The following is a 16,235-nucleotide window of genomic DNA, read 5'->3' as shown; positions in this document are numbered from 1 at the left end:
GCATGAGTCTGATAAAGGTGGGATTCGAACCCACGCCTCCGAAGAGACTGGTGCCTAAAACCAGCGCCTTAGACCACTCGGCCACTCTACCTTAACACACTTGTCAACTCAGACAAATAAGCAAGAGCTTCATGTTATTAAACTAAGAATATGCATGAGTCTGATAGAGGTGGGATTCGAACCCACGCCTCCGAAGAGACTGGTGCCTTAAACCAGCGCCTTAGACCACTCGGCCACTCTACCTGAACACACACGTCAACTAAGACAAATAAGCAAAAGCTTCATGTTATTAAACTAACAAAATGCATGAGACTGATAGAGGTGGGATTCGAACCCACGCCATCGAAGAGACCGGTGCCTAAAACCAGCGCCTTAGACCACTCGGCCACTCTACCTGAACACACACGTCAACTCAGACAAATAAGCAAGAGCTTCATGTTATTAAACTAACAAAATGCATGAGTCTGATAGAGGTGGGATTCGAACCCACGCCTCCGAAGAGACTGGTGCCTAAAACCAGCGCCTTAGACCACTCGGCCACTCTACCTGAACACACTTGTCAGCTCAGACAAATAAGCAAGAGCTTCATGTTATTAAACTAAGAAAATGCATGAGTGTGATAGAGGTGGGATTCGAACCCACGCCTCCGAAGAGACTGGTACCTGATACCAGCGCCTTAGACCACTCGGCCACTCTACCTGGACAAACACTCGTCAACTAAGACAAATAAGCAAGAGCTTCATGTTATTAAACTAACAAAATGCATGAGTCTGATAAAGGTGGGATTCGAACCCACGCCTCCGAAGAGACTGGTGCCTAAAACCAGCGCCTTAGACCACTCGGCCACTCTACCTTAACACACTTGTCAACTCAGACAAATAAGCAAGAGCTTCATGTTATTAAACTAAGAAAATGCATGAGTCTGATAGAGGTGGGATTCGAACCCACGCCTCCGAAGAGACTGGTGCCCTAAACCAGCGCCTTAGACCACTCGGCCACTCTACCTGAACACACTTGTCAACTCTGACAAATAAGCAAGAGCTTCATGTTATTAAACTAAGAAAATGCATGAGTCTGATAGAGGTGGGATTCGAACCCACGCCTCCGAAGAGACTGGTACCTGAAACCAGCGCCTTAGACCACTCGGCCACTCTACCTGGACAAACACTCGTCAACTAAGACAAATAAGCAAGAGCTTCATGTTATTAAACTAACAAAATGCATGAGTCTGATAGAGGTGGGATTCGAACCCACGCCTCCGAACAGACTGGTGCCTAAAACCAGCGCCTTAGACAGCTCGGCCACTCTACCTGAACACACTTGTCAACTCAGACAAATAAGCAAGAGCTTCATGTTATTAAACTAAGAAAATGCATGAGTGTGATAAAGGTGGGATTCGAACCCACGCCTCCGAAGAGACTGGTACCTGAAACCAGCGCCTTAGACCATTCGGCCACTCTACCTGGACAAAAACTCGTCAACTAAGACAAATAAGCAAGAGCTTCATGTTATTAAACTAACAAAATGCATGAGTCTGATAGAGGTGGGATTCGAACCCACGCCTCCGAAGAGACTGGTGCCTTAAACCAGCGCCTTAGACCACTCGGCCACTCTACCTGAACACACACGTCAACTAAGACAAATAAGCAAAAGCTTCATGTTATTAAACTAACAAAATGCATGAGTCTGATAGAGGTGGGATTCGAATCCACGCCATCGAAGAGACCGGTGCCTAAAACCAGCGCCTCAGACCACTCGGCCACTCTACCTGAAAGCAAAAGTAAACTCAGTCTATTAAGCAAAATCTTCACTTTAAAATTCTTAAAAACACAACAGACTGATAGAGGTGAGTTTCGAAACCACGCCTCCGAAGAGACTGGTACCTGAAACCGGCGCCTTAGACCACTCGTCCACTCTTCCTGGACAAACACTGGTCAACTAAGACAAATAAGCAAGAGCTTCATGTTATTAAACTATGAAAATGCATGCGTCTGATAGAGGTGGGATTCGAACCTACGCCTCCGAAGAGACTGGTGCCTTAAACCAGCGCCTTAGACCACTCGGCCACTCTACCTGAACACACTTGTCAACTCTGACAAATAAGCAAGAGCTTCATGTTATTAAACTAAGAAAATGCATGAGTCTGATAGAGGTGGGATTCGAACCCACGCCTCCGAAGAGACTGGTACCTGAAACCAGCGCCTTAGACCACTCGGCCACTCTACCTGGACAAACACTCGTCAACTAAGACAAATAAGCAAGAGCTTCATGTTATTAAACTAACAAAATGCATGAGTCTGATAGAGGTGGGATTCGAACCCACGCCTCCGAAGAGACTGGTGCCTAAAACCAGCGCCTTAGACAGCTCGGCCACTCTACCTGAACACACTTGTCAACTCAGACAAATAAGCAAGAGCTTCATGTTATTAAACTAAGAAAATGCATGAGTGTGATAAAGGTGGGATTCGAACCCACGCCTCCGAAGAGACTGGTACCTGAAACCAGCGCCTTAGACCACTCGGCCACTCTACCTGGACAAAAACTCGTCAACTAAGACAAATAAGCAAGAGCTTCATGTTATTAATCTAACAAAATGCATGAGTCTGATAGAGGTGGGATTCGAACCCACGCCTCCGAAGAGACTGGTGCCTTAAACCAGCGCCTTAGACCACTCGGCCACTCTACCTGAACACACACGTCAACTAAGACAAATAAGCAAAAGCTTCATGTTATTAAACTAACAAAATGCATGAGTCTGATAGAGGTGGGATTCGAATCCACGCCATCGAAGAGACCGGTGCCTAAAACCAGCGCCTCAGACCACTCGGCCACTCTACCTGAAAGCAAAAGTAAACTCAGTCTATTAAGCAAAATCTTCACTTTAAAATTCTTAAAAACACAAAAGACTGATAGAGGTGAGTTTCGAAACCACGCCTCCGAAGAGACTGGTACCTGAAACCAGCGCCTTAGACCACTCGGCCACTCTACCTGGACAAACACTCGTCAACTAAGACAAATAAGCAAGAGCTTCATGTTATTAAACTAACAAAATGCATGAGTCTGATAGAGGTGGGATTCGAACCCACGCCTCCGAAGAGACTGGTGCCTAAAACCAGCGCCTTAGACAGCTCGGCCACTCTACCTGAACACACTTGTCAACTCAGACAAATAAGCAAGAGCTTCATGTTATTAAACTAAGAAAATGCATGAGTGTGATAAAGGTGGGATTCGAACCCACGCCTCCGAAGAGACTGGTACCTGAAACCAGCGCCTTAGACCACTCGGCCACTCTACCTGGACAAAAACTCGTCAACTAAGACAAATAAGCAAGAGCTTCATGTTATTAAACTAACAAAATGCATGAGTCTGATAGAGGTGGGATTCGAACCCACGCCTCCGAAGAGACTGGTGCCTTAAACCAGCGCCTTAGACCACTCGGCCACTCTACCTGAACACACACGTCAACTAAGACAAATAAGCAAAAGCTTCATGTTATTAAACTAACAAAATGCATGAGTCTGATAGAGGTGGGATTCGAACCCACGCCTCCGAAGAGACTGGTGCCTAAAACCAGCGCCTTAGACAGCTCGGCCACTCTACCTGAACACACTTGTCAACTCAGACAAATAAGCAAGAGCTTCATGTTATTAAACTAAGAAAATGCATGAGTGTGATAAAGGTGGGATTCGAACCCACGCCTCCGAAGAGACTGGTACCTGAAACCAGCGCCTTAGACCACTCGGCCACTCTACCTGGACAAAAACTCGTCAACTAAGACAAATAAGCAAGAGCTTCATGTTATTAAACTAACAAAATGCATGAGTCTGATAGAGGTGGGATTCGAACCCACGCCTTCGAAGAGACCGGTGCCTAAAACCAGCGCCTTAGACCACTCGGCCACTCTACCTGAAAACAAAAGTAAACTCAGTCTATTAAGCAAAATCTTCACTTTAAAATTCTTAAAAACACAACAGACTGATAGAGGTGAGATTCGAAACCACGCCCCTGAAGAGACTGGTACCTGAAACCAGCACCTTAGACCACACGGCCACTCTAAATGAACACACTTTTCAACTCAGACAAATAAGCAAGAGCTTCATGTTATTAAACTAAGATAATGCATGACTCTGATAGAGGTGGGATTCGAACCCACGCCTCCGAAGAGACTGGTGCCTTAAACCAGCGCCTCTGACCACTCAGCCACTCTACCTGAACACACTTTTTAACTCAGACAAATAAGCAAGAGCTTCATGTTATTAAACTATGAAAATGCATGCGTCTGATAGAGATGGGATTCGAACCCACGCCTCCGAAGAGACTGGTACCTGAAACCAGCGCCTTAGACCACTCGGCCACTCTACCTGGACAAAAACTCGTCAACTAAGACAAATAAGCAAGAGCTTCATGTTATTAAACTAAGAAAATGCATGAGTCTGATAGAGGTGGGATTCGAATCCACGCCATCGAAGAGACCGGTGCCTAAAACCAGCGCCTCAGACCACTCGGCCACTCTACCTGAAAGCAAAAGTAAACTCAGTCTATTAAGCAAAATCTTCACTTTAAAATTCTTAAAAACACAACAGACTGATAGAGGTGAGTTTCGAAACCACGCCTCCGAAGAGACTGGTACCTGAAACCGGCGCCTTAGACCACTCGTCCACTCTTCCTGGACAAACACTGGTCAACTAAGACAAATAAGCAAGAGCTTCATGTTATTAAACTATGAAAATGCATGCGTCTGATAGAGGTGGGATTCGAACCTACGCCTCCGAAGAGACTGGTGCCTTAAACCAGCGCCTTAGACCACTCGGCCACTCTACCTGAACACACTTGTCAACTCTGACAAATAAGCAAGAGCTTCATGTTATTAAACTAAGAAAATGCATGAGTCTGATAGAGGTGGGATTCGAACCCACGCCTCCGAAGAGACTGGTACCTGAAACCAGCGCCTTAGACCACTCGGCCACTCTACCTGGACAAACACTCGTCAACTAAGACAAATAAGCAAGAGCTTCATGTTATTAAACTAACAAAATGCATGAGTCTGATAGAGGTGGGATTCGAACCCACGCCTCCGAAGAGACTGGTGCCTAAAACCAGCGCCTTAGACAGCTCGGCCACTCTACCTGAACACACTTGTCAACTCAGACAAATAAGCAAGAGCTTCATGTTATTAAACTAAGAAAATGCATGAGTGTGATAAAGGTGGGATTCGAACCCACGCCTCCGAAGAGACTGGTACCTGAAACCAGCGCCTTAGACCACTCGGCCACTCTACCTGGACAAAAACTCGTCAACTAAGACAAATAAGCAAGAGCTTCATGTTATTAATCTAACAAAATGCATGAGTCTGATAGAGGTGGGATTCGAACCCACGCCTCCGAAGAGACTGGTGCCTTAAACCAGCGCCTTAGACCACTCGGCCACTCTACCTGAACACACACGTCAACTAAGACAAATAAGCAAAAGCTTCATGTTATTAAACTAACAAAATGCATGAGTCTGATAGAGGTGGGATTCGAATCCACGCCATCGAAGAGACCGGTGCCTAAAACCAGCGCCTCAGACCACTCGGCCACTCTACCTGAAAGCAAAAGTAAACTCAGTCTATTAAGCAAAATCTTCACTTTAAAATTCTTAAAAACACAAAAGACTGATAGAGGTGAGTTTCGAAACCACGCCTCCGAAGAGACTGGTACCTGAAACCAGCGCCTTAGACCACTCGGCCACTCTACCTGGACAAACACTCGTCAACTAAGACAAATAAGCAAGAGCTTCATGTTATTAAACTAACAAAATGCATGAGTCTGATAGAGGTGGGATTCGAACCCACGCCTCCGAAGAGACTGGTGCCTAAAACCAGCGCCTTAGACAGCTCGGCCACTCTACCTGAACACACTTGTCAACTCAGACAAATAAGCAAGAGCTTCATGTTATTAAACTAAGAAAATGCATGAGTGTGATAAAGGTGGGATTCGAACCCACGCCTCCGAAGAGACTGGTACCTGAAACCAGCGCCTTAGACCACTCGGCCACTCTACCTGGACAAAAACTCGTCAACTAAGACAAATAAGCAAGAGCTTCATGTTATTAAACTAACAAAATGCATGAGTCTGATAGAGGTGGGATTCGAACCCACGCCTCCGAAGAGACTGGTGCCTTAAACCAGCGCCTTAGACCACTCGGCCACTCTACCTGAACACACACGTCAACTAAGACAAATAAGCAAAAGCTTCATGTTATTAAACTAACAAAATGCATGAGTCTGATAGAGGTGGGATTCGAACCCACGCCTCCGAAGAGACTGGTGCCTAAAACCAGCGCCTTAGACAGCTCGGCCACTCTACCTGAACACACTTGTCAACTCAGACAAATAAGCAAGAGCTTCATGTTATTAAACTAAGAAAATGCATGAGTGTGATAAAGGTGGGATTCGAACCCACGCCTCCGAAGAGACTGGTACCTGAAACCAGCGCCTTAGACCACTCGGCCACTCTACCTGGACAAAAACTCGTCAACTAAGACAAATAAGCAAGAGCTTCATGTTATTAAACTAACAAAATGCATGAGTCTGATAGAGGTGGGATTCGAACCCACGCCTTCGAAGAGACCGGTGCCTAAAACCAGCGCCTTAGACCACTCGGCCACTCTACCTGAAAACAAAAGTAAACTCAGTCTATTAAGCAAAATCTTCACTTTAAAATTCTTAAAAACACAACAGACTGATAGAGGTGAGATTCGAAACCACGCCCCTGAAGAGACTGGTACCTGAAACCAGCACCTTAGACCACACGGCCACTCTAAATGAACACACTTTTCAACTCAGACAAATAAGCAAGAGCTTCATGTTATTAAACTAAGATAATGCATGACTCTGATAGAGGTGGGATTCGAACCCACGCCTCCGAAGAGACTGGTGCCTTAAACCAGCGCCTCTGACCACTCAGCCACTCTACCTGAACACACTTTTTAACTCAGACAAATAAGCAAGAGCTTCATGTTATTAAACTATGAAAATGCATGCGTCTGATAGAGATGGGATTCGAACCCACGCCTCCGAAGAGACTGGTACCTGAAACCAGCGCCTTAGACCACTCGGCCACTCTACCTGGACAAAAACTCGTCAACTAAGACAAATAAGCAAGAGCTTCATGTTATTAAACTAAGAAAATGCATGAGTCTGATAGAGGTGGGATTCGAATCCACGCCATCGAAGAGACCGGTGCCTAAAACCAGCGCCTTAGACCACTCGGCCACTCTACCTGAAAACAAAAGTAAACTCAGTCTACTAAACAAAATCTTCACTTTAAAATTCTTACAAACACAACAGACTGATAGGGGTGAGATTCGAACCTACGCCTCCGAATAGACTGGTACCTGAAACCAGCGCCTTAGACCACTCGGCCACTCTACCTGAACACACCTGTCAACTCAGACAAATAAGCAAGAGCTTCATGTTATTAAACTAAGAAAATGCATGAGTCTGATAGAGGTGCGATTCGAACCCACGCCTCCGAAGAGACTGGTGCCTTAAACCAGCGCCTTAGACCACTCGGCCACTCTACCTGAACACACACGTCAACTAAGACAAATAAGCAAAAGCTTCATGTTATTAAACTAACAAAATGCATGAGTCTGATAGAGGTGGGATTCGAACCCACGCCTCCGAAGAGACTGGTGCCTAAGACCAGCGCCTTAGACCACTCGGCCACTCTACCTTAACACACTTGTCAACTCAGACAAATAAGCAAGAGCTTCATGTTATTAAACTAAGAAAATGCATGAGTCTGATAGAGGTGGGATTCGAACCCACGCCTCCGAAGAGACTGTTGCCTTAAACCAGCGCCTTAGACCACTCGGCCACTCTACCTGAACACACTTGTCAACTCAGACAAATAAGCAAGAGCTTCATGTTATTAAACTAAGAAAATGCTTGAGTCTGATAGAGGTCGGTTTCGAACCCACGCCTCCGAAGAGACTGGTGCCTAAAACCAGCGCCTTAGACCACTCGGCCACTCTACCTGAACACACACGTCAACTCAGACAAATAAGCAAGAGCTTCATGTTATTAAACTAAGAATATGCATGAGTCTGATAGAGGTGGGATTCGAACCCACGCCTCCGAAGAGACTGGTGCCTTAAACCAGCGCCTTAGACCACTCGGCCACTCTACCTGAACACACTTGTCAACTCAGACAAATAAGCAAGAGCTTCATGTTATTAAACTAAGAAAATGCATGAGTGTGATAGAGGTGGGATTCGAACCCACGCCTCCGAAGAGACTGGTACCTGATACCAGCGCCTTAGACCACTCGGCCACTCTACCTGGACAAACACTCGTCAACTAAGACAAATAAGCAAGAGCTTCATGTTATTAAACTAACAAAATGCATGAGTCTGATAAAGGTGGGATTCGAACCCACGCCTCCGAAGAGACTGGTGCCTAAAACCAGCGCCTTAGACCACTCGGCCACTCTACCTTAACACACTTGTCAACTCAGACAAATAAGCAAGAGCTTCATGTTATTAAACTAAGAATATGCATGAGTCTGATAGAGGTGGGATTCGAACCCACGCCTCCGAAGAGACTGGTGCCTTAAACCAGCGCCTTAGACCACTCGGCCACTCTACCTGAACACACACGTCAACTAAGACAAATAAGCAAAAGCTTCATGTTATTAAACTAACAAAATGCATGAGACTGATAGAGGTGGGATTCGAACCCACGCCATCGAAGAGACCGGTGCCTAAAACCAGCGCCTTAGACCACTCGGCCACTCTACCTGAACACACACGTCAACTCAGACAAATAAGCAAGAGCTTCATGTTATTAAACTAACAAAATGCATGAGTCTGATAGAGGTGGGATTCGAACCCACGCCTCCGAAGAGACTGGTGCCTAAAACCAGCGCCTTAGACCACTCGGCCACTCTACCTGAACACACTTGTCAGCTCAGACAAATAAGCAAGAGCTTCATGTTATTAAACTAAGAAAATGCATGAGTGTGATAGAGGTGGGATTCGAACCCACGCCTCCGAAGAGACTGGTACCTGATACCAGCGCCTTAGACCACTCGGCCACTCTACCTGGACAAACACTCGTCAACTAAGACAAATAAGCAAGAGCTTCATGTTATTAAACTAACAAAATGCATGAGTCTGATAAAGGTGGGATTCGAACCCACGCCTCCGAAGAGACTGGTGCCTAAAACCAGCGCCTTAGACCACTCGGCCACTCTACCTTAACACACTTGTCAACTCAGACAAATAAGCAAGAGCTTCATGTTATTAAACTAAGAAAATGCATGAGTCTGATAGAGGTGGGATTCGAACCCACGCCTCCGAAGAGACTGGTGCCCTAAACCAGCGCCTTAGACCACTCGGCCACTCTACCTGAACACACTTGTCAACTCTGACAAATAAGCAAGAGCTTCATGTTATTAAACTAAGAAAATGCATGAGTCTGATAGAGGTGGGATTCGAACCCACGCCTCCGAAGAGACTGGTACCTGAAACCAGCGCCTTAGACCACTCGGCCACTCTACCTGGACAAACACTCGTCAACTAAGACAAATAAGCAAGAGCTTCATGTTATTAAACTAACAAAATGCATGAGTCTGATAGAGGTGGGATTCGAACCCACGCCTCCGAACAGACTGGTGCCTAAAACCAGCGCCTTAGACAGCTCGGCCACTCTACCTGAACACACTTGTCAACTCAGACAAATAAGCAAGAGCTTCATGTTATTAAACTAAGAAAATGCATGAGTGTGATAAAGGTGGGATTCGAACCCACGCCTCCGAAGAGACTGGTACCTGAAACCAGCGCCTTAGACCATTCGGCCACTCTACCTGGACAAAAACTCGTCAACTAAGACAAATAAGCAAGAGCTTCATGTTATTAAACTAACAAAATGCATGAGTCTGATAGAGGTGGGATTCGAACCCACGCCTCCGAAGAGACTGGTGCCTTAAACCAGCGCCTTAGACCACTCGGCCACTCTACCTGAACACACACGTCAACTAAGACAAATAAGCAAAAGCTTCATGTTATTAAACTAACAAAATGCATGAGTCTGATAGAGGTGGGATTCGAATCCACGCCATCGAAGAGACCGGTGCCTAAAACCAGCGCCTCAGACCACTCGGCCACTCTACCTGAAAGCAAAAGTAAACTCAGTCTATTAAGCAAAATCTTCACTTTAAAATTCTTAAAAACACAACAGACTGATAGAGGTGAGTTTCGAAACCACGCCTCCGAAGAGACTGGTACCTGAAACCGGCGCCTTAGACCACTCGTCCACTCTTCCTGGACAAACACTGGTCAACTAAGACAAATAAGCAAGAGCTTCATGTTATTAAACTATGAAAATGCATGCGTCTGATAGAGGTGGGATTCGAACCTACGCCTCCGAAGAGACTGGTGCCTTAAACCAGCGCCTTAGACCACTCGGCCACTCTACCTGAACACACTTGTCAACTCTGACAAATAAGCAAGAGCTTCATGTTATTAAACTAAGAAAATGCATGAGTCTGATAGAGGTGGGATTCGAACCCACGCCTCCGAAGAGACTGGTACCTGAAACCAGCGCCTTAGACCACTCGGCCACTCTACCTGGACAAACACTCGTCAACTAAGACAAATAAGCAAGAGCTTCATGTTATTAAACTAACAAAATGCATGAGTCTGATAGAGGTGGGATTCGAACCCACGCCTCCGAAGAGACTGGTGCCTAAAACCAGCGCCTTAGACAGCTCGGCCACTCTACCTGAACACACTTGTCAACTCAGACAAATAAGCAAGAGCTTCATGTTATTAAACTAAGTAAATGCATGAGTGTGATAAAGGTGGGATTCGAACCCACGCCTCCGAAGAGACTGGTACCTGAAACCAGCGCCTTAGACCACTCGGCCACTCTACCTGGACAAAAACTCGTCAACTAAGACAAATAAGCAAGAGCTTCATGTTATTAAACTAACAAAATGCATGAGTCTGATAGAGGTGGGATTCGAACCCACGCCTCCGAAGAGACTGGTGCCTTAAACCAGCGCCTTAGACCACTCGGCCACTCTACCTGAACACACACGTCAACTAAGACAAATAAGCAAAAGCTTCATGTTATTAAACTAACAAAATGCATGAGTCTGATAGAGGTGGGATTCGAATCCACGCCATCGAAGAGACCGGTGCCTAAAACCAGCGCCTCAGACCACTCGGCCACTCTACCTGAAAGCAAAAGTAAACTCAGTCTATTAAGCAAAATCTTCACTTTAAAATTCTTAAAAACACAAAAGACTGATAGAGGTGAGTTTCGAAACCACGCCTCCGAAGAGACTGGTACCTGAAACCGGCGCCTTAGACCACTCGTCCACTCTTCCTGGACAAACACTGGTCAACTAAGACAAATAAGCAAGAGCTCCATGTTATTAAACTATGAAAATGCATGCGTCTGATAGAGGTGGGATTCGAACCTACGCCTCCGAAGAGACTGGTGCCTTAAACCAGCGCCTTAGACCACTCGGCCACTCTACCTGAACACACTTGTCAACTCTGACAAATAAGCAAGAGCTTCATGTTATTAAACTAAGAAAATGCATGAGTCTGATAGAGGTGGGATTCGAACCCACGCCTCCGAAGAGACTGGTACCTGAAACCAGCGCCTTAGACCACTCGGCCACTCTACCTGGACAAACACTCGTCAACTAAGACAAATAAGCAAGAGCTTCATGTTATTAAACTAACAAAATGCATGAGTCTGATAGAGGTGGGATTCGAACCCACGCCTCCGAAGAGACTGGTGCCTAAAACCAGCGCCTTAGACAGCTCGGCCTCTCTACCTGAACACACTTGTCAACTCAGACAAATAAGGAAGAGCTTCATGTTATTAAACTAAGAAAATGCATGAGTGTGATAAAGGTGGGATTCGAACCCACGCCTCCGAAGAGACTGGTGCCTTAAACCAGCGCCTTAGACCACTCGGCCACTCTACCTGAACACACACGTCAACTAAGACAAATAAGCAAAAGCTTCATGTTATTAAACTAACAAAATGCATGAGTCTGATAGAGGTGGGATTCGAACCCACGCCATCGAAGAGACCGGTGCCTAAAACCAGCGCCTTAGACCACTCGGCCACTCTACCTGAACACACACGTCAACTAAACAAATAAGCAAAAGCTTCATGTTATTAAACTAACAAAATGCATGAGTCTGATAGAGGTGGGATTCGAATCCACGCCATCGAAGAGACCGGTGCCTAAAACCAGCGCCTCAGACCACTCGGCCACTCTACCTGAAAGCAAAAGTAAACTCAGTCTATTAAGCAAAATCTTCACTTTAAAATTCTTAAAAACACAACAGACTGATAGAGGTGAGTTTCGAAACCACGCCTCCGAAGAGACTGGTACCTGAAACCGGCGCCTACGACCACTCGTCCACTCTTTCTGGACAAACACTGGTCAACTAAGACAAATAAGCAAGAGCTTCATGTTATTAAACTATGAAAATGCATGCGTCTGATAGAGGTGGGATTCGAACCTACGCCTCCGAAGAGACTGGTACCTGATACCAGCGCCTTAGACCACTCGCCCACTCTACCTGGACAAACACTCGTCAACTAAGACAAATAAGCAAGAGCTTCATGTTATTAAACTAACAAAATGCATGAGTCTGATAGAGGTGGGATTCGAACCCACGCCTCCGAAGAGACTGGTGCCTAAAACCAGCGCCTTAGACCACTCGGCCACTCTACCTTAACACACTTGTCAACTCAGACAAATAAGCAAGAGCTTCATGTTATTAAACTAAGAAAATGCATGAGTGTGATAGAGGTGGGATTCGAACCCACGCCTCCGAAGAGACTGGTACCTGATACCAGCGCCTTAGACCACTCGGCCACTCTACCTGGACAAAAACTCGTCAACTAAGACAAATAAGCAAGAGCTTCATGTTATTAAACTAACAAAATGCATGAGTCTGATAAAGGTGGGATTCGAACCCACGCCTCCGAAGAGACTGGTGCCTAAAACCAGCGCCTTAGACCACTCGGCCACTCTACCTTAACACACTTGTCAACTCAGACAAATAAGCAAGAGCTTCATGTTATTAAACTAAGAAAATGCATGAGTCTGATAGAGGTGGGATTCGAACCCACGCCTCCGAAGAGACTGGTGCCCTAAACCAGCGCCTTAGACCACTCGGCCATTCTACCTGAACACACTTGTCAACTCTGACAAATAAGCAAGAGCTTCATGTTATTAAACTAAGAAATTGCATGAGTCTGATAGAGGTGGGATTCGAACCCACGCCTCCGAAGAGACTGGTACCTGAAACCAGCGCCTTAGACCACTCGGCCACTCTACCTGGACAAACACTCGTCAACTAAAACAAATAAGCAAGAGCTTCATGTTATTAAACTAACAAAATGCATGAGTCTGATAGAGGTGGGATTCGAACCCACGCCTCCGAAGAGACTGGTGCCTAAAACCAGCGCCTTAGACAGCTCGGCCACTCTACCTGAACACACTTGTCAACTCAGACAAATAAGCAAGAGCTTCATGTTATTAAACTAAGAAAATGCATGAGTGTGATTAAGGTGGGATTCGAACCCACGCCTCCGAAGAGACTGGTACCTGAAACCAGCGCCTTAGACCACTCGGCCACTCTACCTGGACAAAAACTCGTCAACTAAGACAAATAAGCAAGAGCTTCATGTTATTAAACTAACAAAATGCATGAGTCTGATAGAGGTGGGATTCGAACCCACGCCTCCGAAGAGACTGGTGCCTTAAACCAGCGCCTTAGACCACTCGGCCACTCTACCTGAACACACACGTCAACTAAGACAAATAAGCAAAAGCTTCATGTTATTAAACTAACAAAATGCATGAGTCTGATAGAGGTGGGATTCGAATCCACGCCATCGAAGAGACCGGTGCCTAAAACCAGCGCCTCAGACCACTCGGCCACTCTACCTGAAAGCAAAAGTAAACTCAGTCTATTAAGCAAAATCTTCACTTTAAAATTCTTAAAAACACAACAGACTGATAGAGGTGAGTTTCGAAACCACGCCTCCGAAGAGACTGGTACCTGAAACCGGCGCCTTAGACCACTCGTCCACTCTTCCTGGACAAACACTGGTCAACTAAGACAAATAAGCAAGAGCTCCATGTTATTAAACTATGAAAATGCATGCGTCTGATAGAGGTGGGATTCGAACCTACGCCTCCGAAGAGACTGGTGCCTTAAACCAGCGCCTTAGACCACTCGGCCACTCTACCTGAACACACTTGTCAACTCTGACAAATAAGCAAGAGCTTCATGTTATTAAACTAAGAAAATGCATGAGTCTGATAGAGGTGGGATTCGAACCCACGCCTCCGAAGAGACTGGTACCTGAAACCAGCGCCTTAGACCACTCGGCCACTCTACCTGGACAAACACTCGTCAACTAAGACAAATAAGCAAGAGCTTCATGTTATTAAACTAACAAAATGCATGAGTCTGATAGAGGTGGGATTCGAACCCACGCCTCCGAAGAGACTGGTGCCTAAAACCAGCGCCTTAGACAGCTCGGCCTCTCTACCTGAACACACTTGTCAACTCAGACAAATAAGGAAGAGCTTCATGTTATTAAACTAAGAAAATGCATGAGTGTGATAAAGGTGGGATTCGAACCCACGCCTCCGAAGAGACTGGTGCCTTAAACCAGCGCCTTAGACCACTCGGCCACTCTACCTGAACACACACGTCAACTAAGACAAATAAGCAAAAGCTTCATGTTATTAAACTAACAAAATGCATGAGTCTGATAGAGGTGGGATTCGAACCCACGCCATCGAAGAGACCGGTGCCTAAAACCAGCGCCTTAGACCACTCGGCCACTCTACCTGAACACACACGTCAACTAAGACAAATAAGCAAAAGCTTCATGTTATTAAACTAACAAAATGCATGAGTCTGATAGAGGTGGGATTCGAATCCACGCCATCGAAGAGACCGGTGCCTAAAACCAGCGCCTCAGACCACTCGGCCACTCTACCTGAAAGCAAAAGTAAACTCAGTCTATTAAGCAAAATCTTCACTTTAAAATTCTTAAAAACACAACAGACTGATAGAGGTGAGTTTCGAAACCACGCCTCCGAAGAGACTGGTACCTGAAACCGGCGCCTTAGACCACTCGTCCACTCTTTCTGGACAAACACTGGTCAACTAAGACAAATAAGCAAGAGCTTCATGTTATTAAACTATGAAAATGCATGCGTCTGATAGAGGTGGGATTCGAACCTACGCCTCCGAAGAGACTGGTACCTGATACCAGCGCCTTAGACCACTCGGCCACTCTACCTGGACAAACACTCGTCAACTAAGACAAATAAGCAAGAGCTTCATGTTATTAAACTAACAAAATGCATGAGTCTGATAGAGGTGGGATTCGAACCCACGCCTCCGAAGAGACTGGTGCCTAAAACCACCGCCTTAGACCACTCGGCCACTCTACCTTAACACACTTGTCAACTCAGACAAATAAGCAAGAGCTTCATGTTATTAAACTAAGAAAATGCATGAGTGTGATAGAGGTGGGATTCGAACCCACGCCTCCGAAGAGACTGGTACCTGATACCAGCGCCTTAGACCACTCGGCCACTCTACCTGGACAAACACTCGTCAACTAAGACAAATAAGCAAGAGCTTCATGTTATTAAACTAACAAAATGCATGAGTCTGATAAAGGTGGGATTCGAACCCACGCCTCCGAAGAGACTGGTGCCTAAAACCAGCGCCTTAGACCACTCGGCCACTCTACCTTAACACAATTGTCAACTCAGACAAATAAGCAAGAGCTTCATGTTATTAAACTAAGAAAATGCATGAGTCTGATAGAGGTGGGATTCGAACCCACGCCTCCGAAGAGACTGGTGCCCTAAACCAGCGCCTTAGACCACTCGGCCATTCTACCTGAACACACTTGTCAACTCTGACAAATAAGCAAGAGCTTCATGTTATTAAACTAAGAAATTGCATGAGTCTGATAGAGGTGGGATTCGAACCCACGCCTCCGAAGAGACTGGTACCTGAAACCAGCGCCTTAGACCACTCGGCCACTCTACCTGGACAAACACTCGTCAACTAAGACAAATAAGCAAGAGCTTCATGTTATTAAACTAACAAAATGCATGAGTCTGATAGAGGTGGGATTCGAACCCACGCCTCCGAAGAGACTGGTGCCTAAAACC

General features: G+C 45.9%; 82 non-coding genes across 82 annotated transcripts; all 82 read right to left on the bottom strand.

Annotated features, from left to right (window-relative positions):
* Window positions 1–9: 9 nt before the first annotated feature.
* Window positions 10–91, bottom strand: TRNAL-UAG (transfer RNA leucine (anticodon UAG)). The gene has a single exon. It is a non-coding gene; the product is annotated as a tRNA-Leu (tRNA).
* Window positions 92–161: 70 nt separating this feature from the next.
* TRNAL-AAG (transfer RNA leucine (anticodon AAG)) lies at window positions 162–243 on the bottom strand. Its single transcript has one exon. It is a non-coding gene; the product is annotated as a tRNA-Leu (tRNA).
* Window positions 244–313: 70 nt separating this feature from the next.
* TRNAL-UAG (transfer RNA leucine (anticodon UAG)) lies at window positions 314–395 on the bottom strand. The gene has a single exon. It is a non-coding gene; the product is annotated as a tRNA-Leu (tRNA).
* A 70-nt stretch (window positions 396–465) lies between these two features.
* TRNAL-UAG (transfer RNA leucine (anticodon UAG)) lies at window positions 466–547 on the bottom strand. Its single transcript has one exon. It is a non-coding gene; the product is annotated as a tRNA-Leu (tRNA).
* Window positions 548–617: 70 nt separating this feature from the next.
* Window positions 618–699, bottom strand: TRNAL-CAG (transfer RNA leucine (anticodon CAG)). Its single transcript has one exon. It is a non-coding gene; the product is annotated as a tRNA-Leu (tRNA).
* Window positions 700–771: 72 nt separating this feature from the next.
* On the bottom strand, window positions 772–853 carry TRNAL-UAG (transfer RNA leucine (anticodon UAG)). Its single transcript has one exon. It is a non-coding gene; the product is annotated as a tRNA-Leu (tRNA).
* Window positions 854–923: 70 nt separating this feature from the next.
* On the bottom strand, window positions 924–1,005 carry TRNAP-AGG (transfer RNA proline (anticodon AGG)). The gene has a single exon. It is a non-coding gene; the product is annotated as a tRNA-Pro (tRNA).
* Window positions 1,006–1,075: 70 nt separating this feature from the next.
* TRNAL-CAG (transfer RNA leucine (anticodon CAG)) lies at window positions 1,076–1,157 on the bottom strand. Its single transcript has one exon. It is a non-coding gene; the product is annotated as a tRNA-Leu (tRNA).
* Window positions 1,158–1,229: 72 nt separating this feature from the next.
* On the bottom strand, window positions 1,230–1,311 carry TRNAL-UAG (transfer RNA leucine (anticodon UAG)). Its single transcript has one exon. It is a non-coding gene; the product is annotated as a tRNA-Leu (tRNA).
* A 70-nt stretch (window positions 1,312–1,381) lies between these two features.
* On the bottom strand, window positions 1,382–1,463 carry TRNAL-CAG (transfer RNA leucine (anticodon CAG)). Its single transcript has one exon. It is a non-coding gene; the product is annotated as a tRNA-Leu (tRNA).
* A 72-nt stretch (window positions 1,464–1,535) lies between these two features.
* On the bottom strand, window positions 1,536–1,617 carry TRNAL-AAG (transfer RNA leucine (anticodon AAG)). The gene has a single exon. It is a non-coding gene; the product is annotated as a tRNA-Leu (tRNA).
* A 375-nt stretch (window positions 1,618–1,992) lies between these two features.
* Window positions 1,993–2,074, bottom strand: TRNAL-AAG (transfer RNA leucine (anticodon AAG)). The gene has a single exon. It is a non-coding gene; the product is annotated as a tRNA-Leu (tRNA).
* A 70-nt stretch (window positions 2,075–2,144) lies between these two features.
* Window positions 2,145–2,226, bottom strand: TRNAL-CAG (transfer RNA leucine (anticodon CAG)). Its single transcript has one exon. It is a non-coding gene; the product is annotated as a tRNA-Leu (tRNA).
* A 72-nt stretch (window positions 2,227–2,298) lies between these two features.
* TRNAL-UAG (transfer RNA leucine (anticodon UAG)) lies at window positions 2,299–2,380 on the bottom strand. The gene has a single exon. It is a non-coding gene; the product is annotated as a tRNA-Leu (tRNA).
* A 70-nt stretch (window positions 2,381–2,450) lies between these two features.
* On the bottom strand, window positions 2,451–2,532 carry TRNAL-CAG (transfer RNA leucine (anticodon CAG)). Its single transcript has one exon. It is a non-coding gene; the product is annotated as a tRNA-Leu (tRNA).
* Window positions 2,533–2,604: 72 nt separating this feature from the next.
* Window positions 2,605–2,686, bottom strand: TRNAL-AAG (transfer RNA leucine (anticodon AAG)). The gene has a single exon. It is a non-coding gene; the product is annotated as a tRNA-Leu (tRNA).
* Window positions 2,687–3,061: 375 nt separating this feature from the next.
* Window positions 3,062–3,143, bottom strand: TRNAL-UAG (transfer RNA leucine (anticodon UAG)). The gene has a single exon. It is a non-coding gene; the product is annotated as a tRNA-Leu (tRNA).
* A 70-nt stretch (window positions 3,144–3,213) lies between these two features.
* Window positions 3,214–3,295, bottom strand: TRNAL-CAG (transfer RNA leucine (anticodon CAG)). The gene has a single exon. It is a non-coding gene; the product is annotated as a tRNA-Leu (tRNA).
* Window positions 3,296–3,367: 72 nt separating this feature from the next.
* TRNAL-AAG (transfer RNA leucine (anticodon AAG)) lies at window positions 3,368–3,449 on the bottom strand. The gene has a single exon. It is a non-coding gene; the product is annotated as a tRNA-Leu (tRNA).
* A 70-nt stretch (window positions 3,450–3,519) lies between these two features.
* TRNAL-UAG (transfer RNA leucine (anticodon UAG)) lies at window positions 3,520–3,601 on the bottom strand. Its single transcript has one exon. It is a non-coding gene; the product is annotated as a tRNA-Leu (tRNA).
* Window positions 3,602–3,671: 70 nt separating this feature from the next.
* On the bottom strand, window positions 3,672–3,753 carry TRNAL-CAG (transfer RNA leucine (anticodon CAG)). The gene has a single exon. It is a non-coding gene; the product is annotated as a tRNA-Leu (tRNA).
* A 72-nt stretch (window positions 3,754–3,825) lies between these two features.
* On the bottom strand, window positions 3,826–3,907 carry TRNAL-UAG (transfer RNA leucine (anticodon UAG)). Its single transcript has one exon. It is a non-coding gene; the product is annotated as a tRNA-Leu (tRNA).
* A 221-nt stretch (window positions 3,908–4,128) lies between these two features.
* Window positions 4,129–4,210, bottom strand: TRNAL-AAG (transfer RNA leucine (anticodon AAG)). Its single transcript has one exon. It is a non-coding gene; the product is annotated as a tRNA-Leu (tRNA).
* A 70-nt stretch (window positions 4,211–4,280) lies between these two features.
* On the bottom strand, window positions 4,281–4,362 carry TRNAL-CAG (transfer RNA leucine (anticodon CAG)). Its single transcript has one exon. It is a non-coding gene; the product is annotated as a tRNA-Leu (tRNA).
* Window positions 4,363–4,739: 377 nt separating this feature from the next.
* TRNAL-AAG (transfer RNA leucine (anticodon AAG)) lies at window positions 4,740–4,821 on the bottom strand. The gene has a single exon. It is a non-coding gene; the product is annotated as a tRNA-Leu (tRNA).
* Window positions 4,822–4,891: 70 nt separating this feature from the next.
* Window positions 4,892–4,973, bottom strand: TRNAL-CAG (transfer RNA leucine (anticodon CAG)). Its single transcript has one exon. It is a non-coding gene; the product is annotated as a tRNA-Leu (tRNA).
* Window positions 4,974–5,045: 72 nt separating this feature from the next.
* Window positions 5,046–5,127, bottom strand: TRNAL-UAG (transfer RNA leucine (anticodon UAG)). The gene has a single exon. It is a non-coding gene; the product is annotated as a tRNA-Leu (tRNA).
* Window positions 5,128–5,197: 70 nt separating this feature from the next.
* On the bottom strand, window positions 5,198–5,279 carry TRNAL-CAG (transfer RNA leucine (anticodon CAG)). The gene has a single exon. It is a non-coding gene; the product is annotated as a tRNA-Leu (tRNA).
* A 72-nt stretch (window positions 5,280–5,351) lies between these two features.
* TRNAL-AAG (transfer RNA leucine (anticodon AAG)) lies at window positions 5,352–5,433 on the bottom strand. Its single transcript has one exon. It is a non-coding gene; the product is annotated as a tRNA-Leu (tRNA).
* A 375-nt stretch (window positions 5,434–5,808) lies between these two features.
* TRNAL-UAG (transfer RNA leucine (anticodon UAG)) lies at window positions 5,809–5,890 on the bottom strand. The gene has a single exon. It is a non-coding gene; the product is annotated as a tRNA-Leu (tRNA).
* A 70-nt stretch (window positions 5,891–5,960) lies between these two features.
* On the bottom strand, window positions 5,961–6,042 carry TRNAL-CAG (transfer RNA leucine (anticodon CAG)). Its single transcript has one exon. It is a non-coding gene; the product is annotated as a tRNA-Leu (tRNA).
* Window positions 6,043–6,114: 72 nt separating this feature from the next.
* TRNAL-AAG (transfer RNA leucine (anticodon AAG)) lies at window positions 6,115–6,196 on the bottom strand. Its single transcript has one exon. It is a non-coding gene; the product is annotated as a tRNA-Leu (tRNA).
* Window positions 6,197–6,266: 70 nt separating this feature from the next.
* TRNAL-UAG (transfer RNA leucine (anticodon UAG)) lies at window positions 6,267–6,348 on the bottom strand. The gene has a single exon. It is a non-coding gene; the product is annotated as a tRNA-Leu (tRNA).
* A 70-nt stretch (window positions 6,349–6,418) lies between these two features.
* Window positions 6,419–6,500, bottom strand: TRNAL-CAG (transfer RNA leucine (anticodon CAG)). Its single transcript has one exon. It is a non-coding gene; the product is annotated as a tRNA-Leu (tRNA).
* Window positions 6,501–6,572: 72 nt separating this feature from the next.
* TRNAL-UAG (transfer RNA leucine (anticodon UAG)) lies at window positions 6,573–6,654 on the bottom strand. Its single transcript has one exon. It is a non-coding gene; the product is annotated as a tRNA-Leu (tRNA).
* A 221-nt stretch (window positions 6,655–6,875) lies between these two features.
* TRNAL-AAG (transfer RNA leucine (anticodon AAG)) lies at window positions 6,876–6,957 on the bottom strand. Its single transcript has one exon. It is a non-coding gene; the product is annotated as a tRNA-Leu (tRNA).
* A 70-nt stretch (window positions 6,958–7,027) lies between these two features.
* Window positions 7,028–7,109, bottom strand: TRNAL-CAG (transfer RNA leucine (anticodon CAG)). Its single transcript has one exon. It is a non-coding gene; the product is annotated as a tRNA-Leu (tRNA).
* Window positions 7,110–7,181: 72 nt separating this feature from the next.
* TRNAL-UAG (transfer RNA leucine (anticodon UAG)) lies at window positions 7,182–7,263 on the bottom strand. The gene has a single exon. It is a non-coding gene; the product is annotated as a tRNA-Leu (tRNA).
* Window positions 7,264–7,484: 221 nt separating this feature from the next.
* TRNAL-AAG (transfer RNA leucine (anticodon AAG)) lies at window positions 7,485–7,566 on the bottom strand. Its single transcript has one exon. It is a non-coding gene; the product is annotated as a tRNA-Leu (tRNA).
* Window positions 7,567–7,636: 70 nt separating this feature from the next.
* On the bottom strand, window positions 7,637–7,718 carry TRNAL-UAG (transfer RNA leucine (anticodon UAG)). The gene has a single exon. It is a non-coding gene; the product is annotated as a tRNA-Leu (tRNA).
* A 70-nt stretch (window positions 7,719–7,788) lies between these two features.
* On the bottom strand, window positions 7,789–7,870 carry TRNAL-AAG (transfer RNA leucine (anticodon AAG)). The gene has a single exon. It is a non-coding gene; the product is annotated as a tRNA-Leu (tRNA).
* A 70-nt stretch (window positions 7,871–7,940) lies between these two features.
* Window positions 7,941–8,022, bottom strand: TRNAL-UAG (transfer RNA leucine (anticodon UAG)). The gene has a single exon. It is a non-coding gene; the product is annotated as a tRNA-Leu (tRNA).
* Window positions 8,023–8,092: 70 nt separating this feature from the next.
* TRNAL-AAG (transfer RNA leucine (anticodon AAG)) lies at window positions 8,093–8,174 on the bottom strand. The gene has a single exon. It is a non-coding gene; the product is annotated as a tRNA-Leu (tRNA).
* Window positions 8,175–8,244: 70 nt separating this feature from the next.
* On the bottom strand, window positions 8,245–8,326 carry TRNAL-CAG (transfer RNA leucine (anticodon CAG)). Its single transcript has one exon. It is a non-coding gene; the product is annotated as a tRNA-Leu (tRNA).
* A 72-nt stretch (window positions 8,327–8,398) lies between these two features.
* TRNAL-UAG (transfer RNA leucine (anticodon UAG)) lies at window positions 8,399–8,480 on the bottom strand. Its single transcript has one exon. It is a non-coding gene; the product is annotated as a tRNA-Leu (tRNA).
* Window positions 8,481–8,550: 70 nt separating this feature from the next.
* On the bottom strand, window positions 8,551–8,632 carry TRNAL-AAG (transfer RNA leucine (anticodon AAG)). Its single transcript has one exon. It is a non-coding gene; the product is annotated as a tRNA-Leu (tRNA).
* A 70-nt stretch (window positions 8,633–8,702) lies between these two features.
* On the bottom strand, window positions 8,703–8,784 carry TRNAL-UAG (transfer RNA leucine (anticodon UAG)). The gene has a single exon. It is a non-coding gene; the product is annotated as a tRNA-Leu (tRNA).
* Window positions 8,785–8,854: 70 nt separating this feature from the next.
* Window positions 8,855–8,936, bottom strand: TRNAL-UAG (transfer RNA leucine (anticodon UAG)). The gene has a single exon. It is a non-coding gene; the product is annotated as a tRNA-Leu (tRNA).
* A 70-nt stretch (window positions 8,937–9,006) lies between these two features.
* On the bottom strand, window positions 9,007–9,088 carry TRNAL-CAG (transfer RNA leucine (anticodon CAG)). Its single transcript has one exon. It is a non-coding gene; the product is annotated as a tRNA-Leu (tRNA).
* A 72-nt stretch (window positions 9,089–9,160) lies between these two features.
* On the bottom strand, window positions 9,161–9,242 carry TRNAL-UAG (transfer RNA leucine (anticodon UAG)). The gene has a single exon. It is a non-coding gene; the product is annotated as a tRNA-Leu (tRNA).
* A 70-nt stretch (window positions 9,243–9,312) lies between these two features.
* TRNAP-AGG (transfer RNA proline (anticodon AGG)) lies at window positions 9,313–9,394 on the bottom strand. The gene has a single exon. It is a non-coding gene; the product is annotated as a tRNA-Pro (tRNA).
* A 70-nt stretch (window positions 9,395–9,464) lies between these two features.
* TRNAL-CAG (transfer RNA leucine (anticodon CAG)) lies at window positions 9,465–9,546 on the bottom strand. Its single transcript has one exon. It is a non-coding gene; the product is annotated as a tRNA-Leu (tRNA).
* Window positions 9,547–9,618: 72 nt separating this feature from the next.
* On the bottom strand, window positions 9,619–9,700 carry TRNAL-UAG (transfer RNA leucine (anticodon UAG)). The gene has a single exon. It is a non-coding gene; the product is annotated as a tRNA-Leu (tRNA).
* A 70-nt stretch (window positions 9,701–9,770) lies between these two features.
* TRNAL-CAG (transfer RNA leucine (anticodon CAG)) lies at window positions 9,771–9,852 on the bottom strand. The gene has a single exon. It is a non-coding gene; the product is annotated as a tRNA-Leu (tRNA).
* A 72-nt stretch (window positions 9,853–9,924) lies between these two features.
* TRNAL-AAG (transfer RNA leucine (anticodon AAG)) lies at window positions 9,925–10,006 on the bottom strand. The gene has a single exon. It is a non-coding gene; the product is annotated as a tRNA-Leu (tRNA).
* A 375-nt stretch (window positions 10,007–10,381) lies between these two features.
* TRNAL-AAG (transfer RNA leucine (anticodon AAG)) lies at window positions 10,382–10,463 on the bottom strand. The gene has a single exon. It is a non-coding gene; the product is annotated as a tRNA-Leu (tRNA).
* A 70-nt stretch (window positions 10,464–10,533) lies between these two features.
* On the bottom strand, window positions 10,534–10,615 carry TRNAL-CAG (transfer RNA leucine (anticodon CAG)). The gene has a single exon. It is a non-coding gene; the product is annotated as a tRNA-Leu (tRNA).
* Window positions 10,616–10,687: 72 nt separating this feature from the next.
* TRNAL-UAG (transfer RNA leucine (anticodon UAG)) lies at window positions 10,688–10,769 on the bottom strand. Its single transcript has one exon. It is a non-coding gene; the product is annotated as a tRNA-Leu (tRNA).
* A 70-nt stretch (window positions 10,770–10,839) lies between these two features.
* On the bottom strand, window positions 10,840–10,921 carry TRNAL-CAG (transfer RNA leucine (anticodon CAG)). The gene has a single exon. It is a non-coding gene; the product is annotated as a tRNA-Leu (tRNA).
* A 72-nt stretch (window positions 10,922–10,993) lies between these two features.
* TRNAL-AAG (transfer RNA leucine (anticodon AAG)) lies at window positions 10,994–11,075 on the bottom strand. Its single transcript has one exon. It is a non-coding gene; the product is annotated as a tRNA-Leu (tRNA).
* A 375-nt stretch (window positions 11,076–11,450) lies between these two features.
* Window positions 11,451–11,532, bottom strand: TRNAL-AAG (transfer RNA leucine (anticodon AAG)). The gene has a single exon. It is a non-coding gene; the product is annotated as a tRNA-Leu (tRNA).
* Window positions 11,533–11,602: 70 nt separating this feature from the next.
* On the bottom strand, window positions 11,603–11,684 carry TRNAL-CAG (transfer RNA leucine (anticodon CAG)). Its single transcript has one exon. It is a non-coding gene; the product is annotated as a tRNA-Leu (tRNA).
* Window positions 11,685–11,908: 224 nt separating this feature from the next.
* Window positions 11,909–11,990, bottom strand: TRNAL-AAG (transfer RNA leucine (anticodon AAG)). Its single transcript has one exon. It is a non-coding gene; the product is annotated as a tRNA-Leu (tRNA).
* A 70-nt stretch (window positions 11,991–12,060) lies between these two features.
* On the bottom strand, window positions 12,061–12,142 carry TRNAL-UAG (transfer RNA leucine (anticodon UAG)). Its single transcript has one exon. It is a non-coding gene; the product is annotated as a tRNA-Leu (tRNA).
* Window positions 12,143–12,670: 528 nt separating this feature from the next.
* Window positions 12,671–12,752, bottom strand: TRNAL-UAG (transfer RNA leucine (anticodon UAG)). Its single transcript has one exon. It is a non-coding gene; the product is annotated as a tRNA-Leu (tRNA).
* Window positions 12,753–12,822: 70 nt separating this feature from the next.
* TRNAL-CAG (transfer RNA leucine (anticodon CAG)) lies at window positions 12,823–12,904 on the bottom strand. Its single transcript has one exon. It is a non-coding gene; the product is annotated as a tRNA-Leu (tRNA).
* A 72-nt stretch (window positions 12,905–12,976) lies between these two features.
* Window positions 12,977–13,058, bottom strand: TRNAL-UAG (transfer RNA leucine (anticodon UAG)). Its single transcript has one exon. It is a non-coding gene; the product is annotated as a tRNA-Leu (tRNA).
* A 70-nt stretch (window positions 13,059–13,128) lies between these two features.
* On the bottom strand, window positions 13,129–13,210 carry TRNAP-AGG (transfer RNA proline (anticodon AGG)). Its single transcript has one exon. It is a non-coding gene; the product is annotated as a tRNA-Pro (tRNA).
* Window positions 13,211–13,280: 70 nt separating this feature from the next.
* On the bottom strand, window positions 13,281–13,362 carry TRNAL-CAG (transfer RNA leucine (anticodon CAG)). Its single transcript has one exon. It is a non-coding gene; the product is annotated as a tRNA-Leu (tRNA).
* Window positions 13,363–13,434: 72 nt separating this feature from the next.
* TRNAL-UAG (transfer RNA leucine (anticodon UAG)) lies at window positions 13,435–13,516 on the bottom strand. Its single transcript has one exon. It is a non-coding gene; the product is annotated as a tRNA-Leu (tRNA).
* Window positions 13,517–13,586: 70 nt separating this feature from the next.
* On the bottom strand, window positions 13,587–13,668 carry TRNAL-CAG (transfer RNA leucine (anticodon CAG)). Its single transcript has one exon. It is a non-coding gene; the product is annotated as a tRNA-Leu (tRNA).
* A 72-nt stretch (window positions 13,669–13,740) lies between these two features.
* Window positions 13,741–13,822, bottom strand: TRNAL-AAG (transfer RNA leucine (anticodon AAG)). Its single transcript has one exon. It is a non-coding gene; the product is annotated as a tRNA-Leu (tRNA).
* Window positions 13,823–14,197: 375 nt separating this feature from the next.
* TRNAL-AAG (transfer RNA leucine (anticodon AAG)) lies at window positions 14,198–14,279 on the bottom strand. The gene has a single exon. It is a non-coding gene; the product is annotated as a tRNA-Leu (tRNA).
* Window positions 14,280–14,349: 70 nt separating this feature from the next.
* Window positions 14,350–14,431, bottom strand: TRNAL-CAG (transfer RNA leucine (anticodon CAG)). Its single transcript has one exon. It is a non-coding gene; the product is annotated as a tRNA-Leu (tRNA).
* A 224-nt stretch (window positions 14,432–14,655) lies between these two features.
* On the bottom strand, window positions 14,656–14,737 carry TRNAL-AAG (transfer RNA leucine (anticodon AAG)). Its single transcript has one exon. It is a non-coding gene; the product is annotated as a tRNA-Leu (tRNA).
* Window positions 14,738–14,807: 70 nt separating this feature from the next.
* TRNAL-UAG (transfer RNA leucine (anticodon UAG)) lies at window positions 14,808–14,889 on the bottom strand. Its single transcript has one exon. It is a non-coding gene; the product is annotated as a tRNA-Leu (tRNA).
* Window positions 14,890–15,264: 375 nt separating this feature from the next.
* On the bottom strand, window positions 15,265–15,346 carry TRNAL-CAG (transfer RNA leucine (anticodon CAG)). The gene has a single exon. It is a non-coding gene; the product is annotated as a tRNA-Leu (tRNA).
* A 72-nt stretch (window positions 15,347–15,418) lies between these two features.
* On the bottom strand, window positions 15,419–15,500 carry TRNAL-UAG (transfer RNA leucine (anticodon UAG)). Its single transcript has one exon. It is a non-coding gene; the product is annotated as a tRNA-Leu (tRNA).
* A 70-nt stretch (window positions 15,501–15,570) lies between these two features.
* TRNAL-CAG (transfer RNA leucine (anticodon CAG)) lies at window positions 15,571–15,652 on the bottom strand. The gene has a single exon. It is a non-coding gene; the product is annotated as a tRNA-Leu (tRNA).
* A 72-nt stretch (window positions 15,653–15,724) lies between these two features.
* On the bottom strand, window positions 15,725–15,806 carry TRNAL-UAG (transfer RNA leucine (anticodon UAG)). Its single transcript has one exon. It is a non-coding gene; the product is annotated as a tRNA-Leu (tRNA).
* Window positions 15,807–15,876: 70 nt separating this feature from the next.
* TRNAP-AGG (transfer RNA proline (anticodon AGG)) lies at window positions 15,877–15,958 on the bottom strand. The gene has a single exon. It is a non-coding gene; the product is annotated as a tRNA-Pro (tRNA).
* Window positions 15,959–16,028: 70 nt separating this feature from the next.
* Window positions 16,029–16,110, bottom strand: TRNAL-CAG (transfer RNA leucine (anticodon CAG)). Its single transcript has one exon. It is a non-coding gene; the product is annotated as a tRNA-Leu (tRNA).
* Window positions 16,111–16,235: the final 125 nt, after the last annotated feature.

Source organism: Phalangium opilio, unplaced genomic scaffold, assembly GCF_054372755.1.
Source record: "Phalangium opilio isolate 3A_F unplaced genomic scaffold, DU_Popi_V2 ptg000031l_1, whole genome shotgun sequence".
Lineage (NCBI taxonomy): Eukaryota > Metazoa > Arthropoda > Arachnida > Opiliones > Phalangiidae > Phalangium > Phalangium opilio.
The sequence above is the reverse complement of the archived record's forward strand: the minus strand, read 5'-3'. Positions and strand labels throughout refer to the sequence as shown.